The sequence below is a fragment of the Cervus elaphus genome, chromosome 3, assembly GCF_910594005.1.
Source record: "Cervus elaphus chromosome 3, mCerEla1.1, whole genome shotgun sequence".
Classification (NCBI taxonomy): domain Eukaryota; kingdom Metazoa; phylum Chordata; class Mammalia; order Artiodactyla; family Cervidae; genus Cervus; species Cervus elaphus.
Window position 1 is genome coordinate 19221095 of NC_057817.1, and position 15312 is coordinate 19236406.

Genomic DNA, 15312 nt, shown 5'->3' on the forward strand with positions numbered 1-15312 from the left:
ACCTTACAGAGCGGGTTGATAGTCCTGGGTTAACGGAAACCTTGCACGATGACTAATTGGATTTTAGGAACTGGCTTCACAACTGGGGACAACTATGCAAAGACAGTGCCGCGAAGTGATTAAAGGTAGAAGTTCTAGAATCATACTGCCTTCGTTTCAAATTCGACCCTATCACTTCCCACTTGGGTGACCCTGGGCAAGTCACTTGACCACCCCCCCCCCCCCCCCAGCATAAGTTAAGGAAAACAGTAATGACACCAGCTCATGGATGGCTTCATTGTGAGGACTCAGTGAGATGTAACATAGGCAGAGTGCTTGATAGATTATAAATTTCATCCCAAACACGATCAGTATTATGAAGACAATGTTAGTATTATGATAGTCACAGAACTGAGTAATAAATTCATTTTCCTTTATTTTTATTGTAATGACTACTGTCAGCTAACATACAATGCTTACATTGTGTAGCTTTTGTGCATATTGAATCATTTAATCCTCAGATTAACAATCCTATGAGACATGTTAGTGAGTAGCAGGGCTAGGAGTTGAAGCAGAAGCTTATTCTTCATTATTGCACAAATTAATGTAGGCCAATGATTGAGATTGGGATGGGGGGATTTAAGAGTGAGCTACTTAGTACAATGGTAGTTTGTGAGCTGGATTCAAATATGAAAATGTTACGTACGCTTGCTGGACTGAATGTCCACCTACACATCACAAGAGAAAATATATTTAGCTGTTTTGACATTATAAAGTAGTCATGGCTTGACTTATCCAAAGCATTTCCATTTGTCCTTTTCTCTCTATTTCTATTTTCAGGAAACTGAAAACATTCTAACAAATAAAAGAAGTGTTCCCCGATTCCAACTATTCTAAAGACAAAAATAATAACTCAGAATAACAGCAAGATAAATTTGATGAATCAATTACCATTGAAAACCCACTTAACACCCACATTCACTGTCTGTCTGAAAAGTTCTAAGTTCTATCATTTTTAACAAAGCCCAGAGATTTCACTCAGTTCTTTTGGTATCAAAGAAAAAAGAAATTTCTGAATCACCGTGAGTGCTTTTTTATAAAACACCTAGTTTTTAGGAACAGTGCCTGCACCCATACCCTGCAAATCAAGGAACCTGGTAAAAACTTGTTGATTGCTTAAGTGCTAATGAATAGTGTCTGGTTGATATTACATGATGTTTCCATAAATGGGAAGTGTAGTGATTTTTATGCATAGACTCCTTGGAACCAGGAAGACATACCTAGGAGATAGTGGCTGGCAGTAAGGCTGTAGGTTATTTATGAGTCAGTTTTGTATGAGACCAGAGAAGAAAATTATTTCATGTTTAAGAATTGTTTCTGTATGTCTTATACAAAAAGTCAGAGAGAGACTGTGACAAACAAGATGGCCTGAACAATGCCTGGGGCCGTTTAAAGAACAGAGTCCTCTGAGTACTCTGAGGTCATGCCAGCTTGCCCAAAGACTTGCTCTTTCTCCTGTTGGCTCTCTCTCCCAGATTCCGGTTCTAATCATGCCCACCTCTTGCCAACTAAGTCGCTACATCCTGCATCTGTGCTCTTATTTACGCTTGGCTTCCTCTCCAACTTTTCTTCCGTCTCTAATAATCTGTATCTGACAATTTTCAGACGCCTGATCAAAACCTAGGTGCCAGCTCCTAGACTGTAGTTTTTGTGCACTCAGTAGACCTTTACTCATTGAACCAGTACTATAACGCCTTTGAAATGAAATTCTTGCCATTTAATTATGCACCAGGTCTTTTATTACACTTAAATTTTTCTCTTATTAAACTGCTTGACAATAGAGTCCACAATTTCCACATCTTTTCCATATGCCAATGAATTGCTCCTTGTGCAATGCATCACAGCTAGTAGAGATTCCACAACTATAGCAAATTATCCAGAATTTCATGTCTTCAACTTGTCTGTACCATTGTGAGGGCTCTGTGAAAGATGTATAATTAGTTCTTGGTATTGTGACAAGAAGTTGCAGCACCATCAGTGTTGACTCTGCCAAAATCTGCAGATAACATCTGCTTAAATTCTAGGAGCAGGTGGAAAGCTGCTTGATCACAGTTAACTGGAAGGCCAGTTAACATCATTATGAGCATGGTTTGGGGAGTTAAACTCTCCAGTCTCTGCCACTGTTTATAGTTGGCTGAGCCAATTAACCTCTCTAACCTCAGCTTTATATTATATTTGTTGTTGTTCAGTAGTCATGAAGTTGTGTCTGATTCTTTGCGATTCCATGGGCTATAGCATGCCAGGCTTCCCTGTCATTCACTAACTCCTGGCAAAATGGTTGTCTGAGGAGGCCTTACAAATAGCTGTGAAAAGAAGAGAAGTAAAAAGCAAAGGAGAAAAGGAAAGATATTCCCATGTGAAGGCAGAGTTCCAAAGAATAGCAAGGAGAGATAAGAAAGTCTTCCTCAGTGATCATTGCAAAGAAATAGAGGAAAACAACAGAATGGGAAAGACTAGAGATCTCTTCAAGAAAATTAGAGATACCAAGGGAACATTTCATGCAAAGATGGGTTCGATAAAGGACAGAAATGGTATGGACCTGACAGAAGCAGAAGATATTAAGAAGAGGTGGCAAGAATACACAGAAGAACTGTACAAAAAAGATCTTCATGACCCAGATAATCATGATGGTGTGATCACTCACCTAGAGCCAGACATCCTGGAATGTGAAGTCAAGTTGGCCTTAGAAAGCATCACTACAAACAAAGCTAGTGGATGTGATGGAATTCCAGTTGAGCTATTTCAAATCCTGAAAGATAATGCTGTGAAAGTTCTGCACTCAGTATGCCAGCAAATTTGAAAAACTCAGCAGTGGCCACAGGACTGGAAAAGGTCAGTTTTCATTCCAATCCCCAAAAAAAGGCAATCCCAAAGAATGCTCAAACTACCACACAATTGCACTCATCTCACACGCTAGTGAAGTAATGCTCAAAATCCTCCAAGCCAGGCTTCAGCAATACGTGAACTGTGAACTTCCAGATGTCAAACTGGTTTTAGAAAAGGCAGAGGAACCAGAGATCAAATTGCCAACATCCACTGGATTACCAAAAAACCAACAGAGTTCCAGAAAAACATCTATTTCTGCTTTATTGACTATGCCAAAGCCTTTGACTGTCTGGATCACAATAAACTGTGGACAATTCTTCAAGAGATGGGAATACCAGACCACCTGACCTGCCTCTTGAGACATGACCGTATGCAGGTCAGGAGGCAACAGTTAGAACTGGACATGGAACAACAGACTGGTTCCAAATAGGAAAAGGAGTACGTCAAGGCTGTATATTGTCACCCTGCTTTTTTAACTTATATGCAGAGTACATCATGAGAAACGCTGGGCTGGAAGAAGCACAAGCTGGAATCAAGATTGCCAGGAGAAATATCAATAACCTCAGATATGCAGATGACAGCACCCTTATGGCAGAAAGTGAAGAGAAACTAAAAAGCCTCTTGATGAAAGTGAAAGAGAGTGAAAAAGTTGGCTTACAGCTTAACATTCAGAAAATGAAGATCATGGTATCTGGTCCCATCACTTCATGGGAAATAGATGGGGAGACAGTGGAAGTAGTGTCAGACTTTATTTTTGGGGGCTCCAAAATTACTGCAGATGGTGATTGCAGCCATGAAATTAAAAGACGCTTACCCCTTGGAAGGAAAGTTATGACCAACCTAGACAGCATATTAAAAAGCAGAGACATTACCTTCCCAACAAAGGTCCATCTCGTCAAGGCTATGGTTTTTCCGGTGGTCATCTATGGATGTGAGAGTTGGACGGTGAAGAAAGCTCAGCGCTGAAAAATTGATGCTTTTGAACTATGGTGTTGGAGAAGACTCTTGAGAGTCCCTTGGACTGCAAGGAGATCCAATCAGTCCATCCTAAAGGAGATCAGTCCTGGGTGTTCATTGGAAGGACTGACGCTGAAGCTGAAACTCCAGTACTTTGGCCACCTCATGCGAAGAGTTGACTCATTGGAAAAGACCCTGATGCTGGGAGGGATTGGGAGCAGGAGGAGAAGGGGACGACAGAGGATGAGATGGCTGGATGGCATCACCGACTCGATGGACATGAGTTTGAGTAAACTCCAGGAGTTGGTGATGGACAGGGAGGCCTGGCATGCTGCAATTCATGGGGTCGCAAAGAGTCAGACACGACTGAGCGACTGAACTGAACTGAGCTGAAGTTTGCTCTGATTCATGCCCATTGAGTTGGTGATGCTATCTAATCATCATAGGTGAAGATAATCAAATATCTGTCTTATAGAGTTTTTATAAATATAAAGAAGATATTAATAATACAGATAGCATGTACCTGGAACAAGGGAAGTCCTCTATCAGGATTAAAATAACTAACCAAGAACTCAAATATATTTTAAAGACACAGCAGACTACTGCTAATGATACTCAGTGTATCCTGTTTTGAGGCTTAACTTATATTAATATATATCTATTTAATATTTAAGTATTTTATAATTAATAGTTTTTAATCTTGAAAACAGTGTGGCATCCAGGTGTCACTGCAGCTTGATCTTCATTCAGACATAGGTTAGAGTTCTAGTCTTTCCACTTAATAGTCAAATGACAAAGGGCAAGTTGGCTAATATCTTGAAACTTCAGTTTCCTTCTCTGACATGAAGCCAAAAAAGGTCATTCTTACTTGGTGAGATGGTTAAAATTGCATGTAAATCCTCTAACAGTCAATAAAGACAGCTGTCGTGACTTCTGAGCCCTCTATTTTCCTGATTATCCTAAGGGACAGCAGCTGTGTAAGCTGAAGATCAACCTATAGCAGAAAGCCACACAAGACGCTTCACAGCATCTTCCTCTTCCTAAGGGCATTCTCCCAGAATTAGGAGGCCAGTGTTTCTCTGGGAACAGACTCACGTGGGAGAGCTTGGAGTAGGCAATTTGTGGATTCATTCTCTGTCGTGTTGGCAGAATGTGGGTTGTCCTCACAGGCTGGGTATTGTCTTTGATTCTTGCAGTTTTATAGTTGTCACACTGGGGCATGGTGTTATTTTCATCTCTATGAAGGACTGATTATAAGGTAAAGCTGTACAGTCTGACCCATGTGCCAGGTGTCTGCTGTAACAACACAAAGTATTATTACTTAAAAAAAAAAAATAACAGAGGTGTGGAGGGGAAACAAGGAGCCACTAACCAGCAAGCCCTTCAAACCACAGCACAAAGAGACCAGATGTTGCTAGGCCGCATTTTGCTAGGATAAGTTCCATTTAATCTTCCCTGGAATCAAATGATGAATTCAACCAGTATCTGGTGGTGATTCAGTTGGTAAGTCATGTCCAGCTCTTTTGTGACCCTACGGACTGTAGACCACCAGGTTCCCCTGCTATGGGATTTCCCAGAGAAGAAAACTGGAATGGGCTGCCATGTCCTTCTGCAGGGGATCTTCCCAACCCAGGGACTGAACCAGCATCTCCTGCATTGCACGTGGTCTCTTGCATTGCAGATGGATCCTTTACTGTTTGCTGAGCCACTATGGAGGCCCAGAGCAATGAAGTTGGAAATTATTTAGCAACATCAGGAACTGAAGGCAGTTTCTTTTTCTTTTCTCCACTGAAGGGGCAGTGAGAATGTAGACAGAAGGCATGTAGAACTATCCAAAAAGCAAAACAAAAATCTAGTTAATTCAATTCATTCTTCCTTACATAAAATAGAATTCGGGCTATTCATTCATTAATCCAATTTATACTACGAACTGAAAAATTCAGGGGGTATAATAATTACGACAAGGGCAAACATAAAAATAAAACACAGCCCTTAACCTCAAGAGGCTTATACTCTAGACCCTCTGGGATCCAATGCCTGATGAGGTGAGGTGAAGCTGATATAATAATAATAGAAACAAAAGTGCACAATAAATGTAAGGTGCTTGAAGCATCCCGAAACCATCCCTGGCCTTGCCTGGTCTGTGGAAAAATTGTCTTCTTGAAACTGGTCCTTGGTGCCAATAAGTTTGGGGGGCCATGGTTCTAGAGGTTTAGCAAGCAGAAACCAACCAAACCAAGAAATAAAAAAACACCATAATTACAAACTAAAATAATACCTTTGAGCATGAAAGAGAGAGAGAGATGAGAGAGAAGAATCACAGGAAAGGATACTTATTGCAGAAACAGGCGCCTGGAGGAGTCATTTAAACTGAGACAGAAAGGATAGAACAAGGAATGGATGTTTTCAGCTGAGGGAACAGGATGTGAGGAGACCTGAAGGCAGGAGGCAACAGTGTGTGAAAAGGCCTGAGGGAAGAATTCACTAAGAAGAGTGAGTAATGTGGAGAGTGTCAGGATGAGAGTAGAAAAATAATCAAGGGCCAGCTCATGCAGGCCCTGTAAGTCATGACGCATATTGTTAGCAGACTAGGAAACCACTGAACAGTTTCTAGGAGGAGAAAGACATAATACAATTTCGATAATCTAATATAACAATTGGAGGGCAGGCTAACGAGACAGATTTCTGAAACTCTAAGCTTGGCTCCACCATGTATTAGCTGTGTGAACTTGAGCAAATTGCTTTGTTTCCTCATCTGCAAAGAGCAATAATCATAGTATCTACTGCACTGTTTTGACGTTTAAATGAATTATTTCATAGGAAACTGATAGGACAGTGGCTAAGACATAGTAAGTACTAAATTTTTCACTTTAAAATTGTTCATTTTATGTTTTGTTCATTTCACCTTAAATTTTTAAAAAGCAACAGAACGTATATTCTGTTTAGTCTCTTTCAACTGGATGAAGAGTTCTGAGAGCAAAGGAGCTCAGTGTTCTGCTTGGGGTATTTGAGTATGTGACGTTCCCAGTTTATACAAATGAAGAAGCAAGAAATAAATTATCACAACTCAACACATAAAAATTAAAACAATGGAAATGTCTTATATGAGTAAGAAGAAAATTTAGACAAAAGATAAGACCTAGGACCACCTCTGAGCAATGCCAACATTTGAGAACCCAGCAGAAAAGACTGAGAAGAAGGAAGTAAGGAAAATAATCATGGAAACCAAGGGATAAGCATACGTCAAGCAAGTGAAGTGTCACCTTTGACAAATATTGCTGAGAAGCCAAGGAAGATGAGCAGGGAAGACCTCCACTGGATTAGACAGCCTGAAGGCTGTTGCTCACCTTACCAGAGAGGGTTCCAGGTAGAAGAGGTATAGAAGCACACAGGACTGAGTTGAAGGGTGGAAGAAAGATGAGGGAGTAGAAGCAGTTTTTTCAGTTATAAATTTAGAATTCAGTTACAAAGGAGAACAGAGAAATAAGGCAGGAACTGAAACAGCATGTAGGGTCATTAAAAAAAAGTCTTTGAAGAAGGAAAACACTAAGGTATGCTTGTATGATAAAGGGAACGATTAAATGAGAGATGTTACTGCTGAGGAAAAACATGAAGAACTCAAGGAGCAAAGTCTTTGATAACACAAAAGGTAGTGGAAGCCAGTGCAAAAGTGGAAAAATATCCCTTCTTGGCAGAGGAGGAGCACTTCCATCATGGTGGAGGAAGGAGAATTGGGATGCAGATGCACGGCACTGGCAGGTTTTGTGGTGGGAAGATGAGTTCACTTTCAATGACTTCTGTTTTCTCAATGAAGTATGAGTCTGGGTCATTCTTAAGAGGAGGATGTGTGGGAGGCTTGAGGAAAAAGGAGATGATATGGTACAGTCATCTCACAGAGAGGGAGAAACTGAACAAGATTCCTGAGCAGCTCTGAGTGCCGGCTTGAGGTTTCTGAGTTCTGCATCAGTCACCTTGGCTGTGTGACTTTACCCAACAAAGTTGCTGTGTCTTGAGTTTGGGCAAGTGAAAAGCAGGGAAGATTCCTGCAACCTTAGAATAGCTGTTATGAATCACCCCAGGCCTATGGTGTCCGCTTCCTGCTCATTGGCTAGTGAGCATCGAAGGCAGTTCAACGAGCCCATCTGTTAAATATAGAAGAGGACAGACCTCAGCATCAAGATGTTTTGTGCCTGGGCAGCTGCCAGCAGTAGTAACAAGGTTATGTCCAAATCCTTGTCTCCAGCTAGCCAAGGCATTCAGTAAGAAACAGTCTTCTATTTAGCTGCACTTTCACTGATGATCAGAAAGGGTTACTGTGGAAATTGTCACATTAGAAAGGTCAAAGTTGTCTCAGGAGCTTCAATGCAGCCTAATTTGGTGTGAGATAGATCTGAATGAAAAGATAAAATACAGACGAGGTGGAAAGAAATGTATGTGTGTTTCTTCCAACTGTGTTGTTTTGCTATTGTTCAGTTGCTAATCTTTACAACCCCATGGACTGCAGCATGCCAGGCTCATCCGTCCTCCAATATCTCCTGGAGTTTGTTCAAATTCATGTCCATTGAGTGGGTGACGATATCTAACCATCTCATCCTCTGCTGCCTTCTTCTCTTGCCTTCAATCTTTCCCAGCATCAGGGTCTTTTCCAGTGAATCAGCTCTTCGCATCAGGTGGCCAAAGTCTTTGAATTTCAGCCTCAGCCTCAGTCCTCCCAATGAATATTCAGGGTTGATTTGCTTAAGTATTGACTGGTTTGATCTCCTTGCAGTCCTAGGGACTCTCAAGAGTCTTCTCCAGCACCAGAATTCAAAAGCATTAATTCTGTGGTCTGGAGGCCCCGAGGCCTGGCTGCCTCCTGCCTGCCTTGGGGCCTGGTGGTGCTATTGGCCCTCTCCCCAGGAGGCCCTTCCCACGGCCTCCCGCTGGGCGCGGCCTCCTTCAGGAATCGCCCTCCAGCATGGTCTCTGGGAGTTTTCCCTTCACCCTGACACCCACGCCAGGTCTCTGAGCCTCCTTCTCGGGAGCCGCACATCCATGGCTGGGTGTCTGTGGGGCTCAACTTTTCCAAGACGCCAGAAGGTGCCGGGTTCTCTTTTGGAACCCCTGACCGCTCCTCTCCACCTCCCTGGCCCCAGGTGGGAGCCGAGCGGGAGGCCCCCCTATGCCCCTGCTCTGGGTCTGCTGGGGCCCTGGAGCCAGCTGCAGGCCAGATCGTCCTCCCTGCGGGGGCCTCTTCCCCCCGCCACCAGCGTGCCCAGTAATCCCCCTCCCCTCCAGTTCCCTCAGCACAGCTTTCCAGACACTACCCAGAGCCGCCAGGGCCAGTAACTGCCTGGGGAGCAGGTGATGCCCTCGGGGGAGCACCCGACCCTACCTCCCCCAACACTCCTCCAAGGGCAGCCCCCCAAACCCCCATGGGGTCACCCATGGGGGGAGAGATAGCCTTCTCTTGCCCCTCCGCAGGGCATGGAGGGTGGAGTGGGGTCCCCTGGGCCCCCCGTAACTCCCTGTATATCTGTATAAATAAATGGGATTTTAATGGAGCCCCCTTCCCCCATGTTGTTATCACTGTGTGATAGTCTGTCCGTTTCCACTCCTGACCCTTCACTCTCTTCCTCTATTTATTTCACTCTGTTTTGGGTTCCACCCTGTGCCCCCAGGCCCCCCTCCCAGGTTCCTGTTTATAAGTCCCATCCCCTCTGCCCTGACTTGTAGGTGAAACTTGTTTCAATAAACCCTTTGGAGTAAAAAAAAAAAAAAAAAAGCATTAATTCTCTGGTGCTCAGCCTTCTTTATGGTACAACTCTCATATCCATACATGACAATATGCAGCAATCTATTTGAGCTAAATTGTGTCAAAGTAAGTTCCAAATGAGTGTGGTCTAAATTAATTCCCTGATAAAGGAATGTGAAGGGAAAATATAATGTTTATAAATCCTGTAGAAATCACTAAAATAAAAAGTAGGATATGAAGAAAGGGTGGATTTTAATGGTGTCAGAAAGGTTTTCATATGGATTTATCAAAGAAGGAATATTGCAGCCATTAATGTTCTCATTATGCATCACATGAATCCTCTGTGCCGTCTTTTGGGAGTTTTCCTGTCTTTCGTCACTTCATTTAGTGAGGCTCACATGTCCTCCCCTGCTCCTCGCCATCTGTCCACACCTACTCCTCCTTCAGGGATCCGTTCTGTCTTCTCATTATGCTTCAGGTGGCAGTTTAACAAACTCTCCAGGAAGATTTCCATTATGCCATTCAGCCTTGTTAATTCCATTTTACAGAGTGTGCTTTCTTGAGAACACTTAATAATCATATTTTTTTGGAGGGTGTGGGGAATTGTTTGGTAGCCATCTATCTCTGCTAATCACTATATTCCCAGTTTTTGTCATATATCCTGGCACACAGAGACCATTACATAATTGTGAAAGGAGAGAAAGAAAGGGAAGAGGGGAAAAGGAGTAAAAACAGGGAGGAAGAACAACAGGGATGCCACTCAACCTACAAAGGTTTTCTCCCTTCTTTGAATTCATAGGGAATTGGTTCTTTGCCCTGTATTTAATACTTAAATATGTGCCATTCTGATACAACCCTTGTGTTTTCTGATGTACAAAGATTGCACACACAGCTAAGTACTTAAATGTGTAAGACTCATACCATTCATATGTAAGAATACAGGAAATGCCATATGCTGAGAATGGCATAAAAAATGTCCTTGAACCTGTAGGTAATTTATCATGAATCTTCTAGGGTTTTATCTGAAATATTGTTTTTATTGATCTTTTTCACTTTTTAAATTGCTGTTTTTTTGAAGTATAGTCACTTTGCAATGTTTCAAGCTTACAGAAAAGTGATTCTGTTACACACACATCTGAATATATTCTGTTTCTTTTCCATTATGGGTTATTGCAGGATATTAAACATAGTTCCCTGTGCTATACAGTAGATTCTTGTTGTTTATCTGTTTTATAAATAGTAATTGTATATCTGTTAATCCCGAATTACAAATTTATCCCTCTCCATCTTTCCCTTTGGGTAACGATAAATTTGCTTTCTATGTCTGTGAGTCAATTTCTGTTTTATAAATGGATTCACTTGTATTATTTTTTTAGATTCCACATACAAGTGATCTCATATAATTTTGTCTTTCTCTGTCTGACTTGTTTCACTCGGTATGAAAGTCTCTAGGCCCATCCATGTTGCTGCAAATGGCATTATTTCATTCTTTTTTATAAGTAATATTTCATTGTATATTGGAATATATACATCACCCTTATCCATTCATCTCTCTGTGGACATTGCAGTTGCTTCCAGGTACTGGCTATTGTAAATGGTGCTGCTATGAACACTGGGGTGCATCTATCTTTTCAGGTTTGAGTTTTCTCCAGATATATACAAAGGAGTGGGATTGCTGGATCATATGGTAACTCTATTTTTTTTTTTTTTTTTAGTTTTTTAAGGAAACTTCATACTGTTCTCTAGTGACTGCACCAAGTTACACTCCCATCAATAGTGTAGGAGGGTGCCCTTTCCTCCATACCCTCTCCAGTGATTATCATTTGTAGATTTTTTGATGCTGGCCATTCTGACTGGTGTGAATTGATACCTCATTGTGGTTTTGATATGCATTTCTCCAAAAATCAGTGATGCTGAGCATCTTTTCATGTGCCTGTTGGCCATCTCTATATCTTCTTTGGAGAAATGTCTATTTAAGTCTTTTGCCCATTTATTTATTTATTTTTTTTCTTTTGAGCTGTACAGGGTGTTTGAATATTTTGGAAATTAATCCCTTGTTAGTTGCATCATTTGCAAATGTTTTCTCCCATTCTGTAGGCTGTCTTTTTGTTTTGTTTATGGTTTCCTTTGCCATGTAAAAACTTTTAATCAGGTACCATTTGTTTATTTTTGCTTTTATTTCCATTAATCTAAGAGAAGATCCAAAAATATATTGCTGAAATTTATGTCAAAGAGCGTCCTGCCTGTGTTTTCCTCTAGGAGTTTTATAGTATCTGGTCTTACATTTAGGTCTTTAATCCATTTTGAGTTCATTTTTTAGATGGTATTAGAAAATATTCTAATTTCATTCTTTTACATGTAGCTATTTAGTTTTCTCAACACCACTTGAACTTGGGCCTTTCCATGGAATGATATAATCCTTAAAAATCCTAAATGCCATCTGAAAGTAGCAAGGGGTTCTTACTTTCTAGCTTTCATCGCCCATCACTCTTAGCTTCATGTCTTGTGTGTATGTGTTAGTTGCTCAATCGTGTCAGACTCTTTGCGACCCCGTGAACTGGTAGTCCGCCAGGCTTCTCTCTCTATGGGATTTCCCAGGCCAGAATACTGGAGTGGGTAGCCATTCCCTTCTCCAGGGGATCTTCCTGGCCCAGGGATTGAACCCAGGTCTCCCACATTGCAGGCAGATTCTTTACTGTCTGAGCCACAGGGAAGCCTGCTTCACATTTTACACTCTATCAATTCTGAACAATGCTCATAGTTCCTCAGAGGTCCTTTCTGTCTTCTGCCTGTAATGTTTTCTTCTGAGGATCAATCTCTACTCATTCAAGATTTACTACATCCTCCACATCATCTAGGAAGCCCTCTAGCATTCCCACCACCACTTCTGTTCTGCATAAATTACTGTATGTGTCTGTACTTCACTGCAAGACTGTCTATTTTCTTTGTATTCTCAGGGCTTAGTACATGGGTTGAAATTCATAAACTCAATAAACATTTATGAAATTGAGCTATTGTTCATTTTGAAGCTACACCCTTCATGATTTCATAGACTTCACTTCAGCCTTCCTGAACATTTGCTCCAGGTTAATTACTGTAATTTTTATGTGTGTGTGTGTTTCTTTCTAATTGTGCTTTAAGTTCTTCCCAAAACAAGGCCCTGGGAATCCCCAAGTTGAAATAGACCTTTGGGCTTGGTCTATTGCTATCTTGTATTCACACTGGAGTATTCATTCACAAACATTAAACTCCAGGAAAGAAGATGTGCAAAAACAGGACTCCCTCTTCCATGGCATGAGTCATTGGCTGGTTTCAGAGTGGATGGTGGCCAGTGGGGAAAACACACAGCAACTTTTCCTTGGAACTGAGGTAGGATAAAAAGGGCCTGCTGTGTATATCACCATCTTTTCCCTGACACTTCCCCTTCAGCTTCCGAGAATATAACAGTACATAACCTTTGAAGATGGGCTTCCCAAGTGGCTCAATGGTAAGGAATCTGCCTGATCATACAGGAGTTACTCGAGATGCAGCTTTGATTCCTGGGTCAGGAAGATCCCCTAAGGGAGGAAATGGCAACCCACTCCAGTATTCTTGCCTGGAAAATTCCACAGACAGAGGAGCCTGGCGAGCTTAGTCCATGGGGTCACAAAGAGTCGGACATGACTGAGCAACCAAGCATGCATGCAACATTTGAAGATACTGGGTAACATTACAGGAAACAAAAACACATGCTCCCGATGCCCTGTGCTTTCAGAGATTCTGGGTTTCGTTCACCTGCCCAAGGAGCTGAGTGTTGTGTTTGCCTCCATAACCAGGTGAGTCCCCCGCCTTGAGGAGGCCCACTCTGTTCCTGGTAGCACAGTGGGCCACTGAGAGGTGGAAATGGCACAAGAACCCCGAGACCACCTGAAAATTCTTCCCTGGGAAGGCAACTTTATGAATGAAATCTTCCAAGCAAATGACACCAAACTTCCCCCAGTGCTGCTCAATCATTCTGTTGTCTGTCAGAGGGACGCCTTTATTCTTGACCTTGGATTGTCTGTGTTTCAAGTTAAGTTCCTGAAAAAACTTTAGATTTGGAAATCCTCGGGTCACATAAGGGTTTCCCAGTGGCTCAAACAGTAAAGAATCCTCCTGCAATGCAGAAGACCTGGGTTTGATCCCTGGGTCAGGAAGATCCCCTGGAGGAGAAGGGAATGCAACCCACTCCAGTATTCTTGCCTGGAGAATCTCATGGACAGCAGAGCCTGGCCGGCTATAGTCCACGGGGTCACAAAGAGCTGGACATGACTGAGCACACACACATACCCAGGTCATATGAAGTTCCACTATTCCAAAGTGAGTTTATGGTAGGAAAGGTTACTTTCACAAAGAAACCACTGAAAATCTTATTCAGGCAAAGTCTTGCAACGATCCTCAGCACTAATTAATTCACCCCATTAACCCTTTGGATTCCTAGAACAAAGGTCAAGAAATGTTTATCTGGGACTTCCAAGCCACAGAGTTTCACTTCTAACTGTCTAAGGCATACTCTGTTATGCCGTTGCTACCAGGAATCATTTAGGAACCCTGATGCCTAAACTTGAGCTCTTTTCATTTCCTCTGCTCCTTCTTTTTTGCAAAAACACCTGCTCTTCTTGGGTAGCTTTGAGGGCCTGATATGCCTTCTTCTTTCTAGGCGACTTTCTGGAACCAAAAGCATCTCTCTTTTACTCTTCCTCCACCATATTTCTAATGCTGCGGCTACTGCTCATGCGCAGCCCCAGTGCCTTAACTAACCCTAGAGAGGTCCGGTGGGAGGGAGAGGGAGGCGCAGGAGGGAGGGGGACACATATATAATTATGACTGATTCATGTTGTTTTACAGCAGAAGCCGACACAACATTGTAAAGCACTTATCCTTCAAATAATAAAAATTTTAGAAGTAAATAAAAGATAACCCCATTAGGAGAGGGCATAATACCAGCAAAAGATTTTCCACATTAAACCACCCTTTAAAAAAAAAAAAATGTATATTGGTTATACAAGCCTGTGTCATAAATTTAACAAACTTATTCATTCCTATATACTTTTAAAAAAAATCGTACTATTTTATCCTCAGAAAGTGGCATCAGCTTCTACCACACAATTTAAAAAAAAAAAGTGGCATTAGATGGACATCTTGAAAATCAGAACGCATGCTTTTAGTCCAGGCACTCTTCAGATTTTCCTCTTTCTTCTTTACCCTATTCCCTCTCTCCCACCATTTTCCTTCCCTTGTTCATCCCCATTTCCCCTCTGCTTTCCAACTGCTAGTGACAGATGGGACTGGACTTGCTTAGACTCTTGTAGAGCAATCATGGGTTTTAAGTTTGCTGATGGCTTTTCTAGAATGAGGATATAGGCAGCGTGGAGCACAGACTGGGAAGGTAGGCTCATGCTCCCAGATTCTAAATATCACCAAATCAGAAGAGAATTGCATTTGTGAAATTGCATAGAAACTCTTTTTTATCTTTGAATAACCCCCTACACCATTCTTAGCACCAAATGCAAAAGAAAGGGTGAGAGAAAGGGCAAAAATATTTATTTAGAGGGGACTCTCTGCTGGGACGTTATAGGTAGCATGAAGGAAGAGTGAATTAGCTTTCAATTAACAGTGCTAAACCCACAAAGGAAAGGATAGGAAAAGCCTGCATCTAACTGTAAAGAAGGCTGGGGAATATTATCTAGCTACATGTCTCAATGAAGAGTTTGGGGGAAAAAAAACAAAAAACAGTC

General features: G+C 41.8%; 1 pseudogene; it reads right to left on the reverse strand.

Annotated features, from left to right (window-relative positions):
* Positions 1-13306: 13306 nt before the first annotated feature.
* LOC122685988 lies at positions 13307-14973 on the reverse strand (annotated as a pseudogene).
* Between the last annotated feature and the right edge of the window lie 339 nt (positions 14974-15312).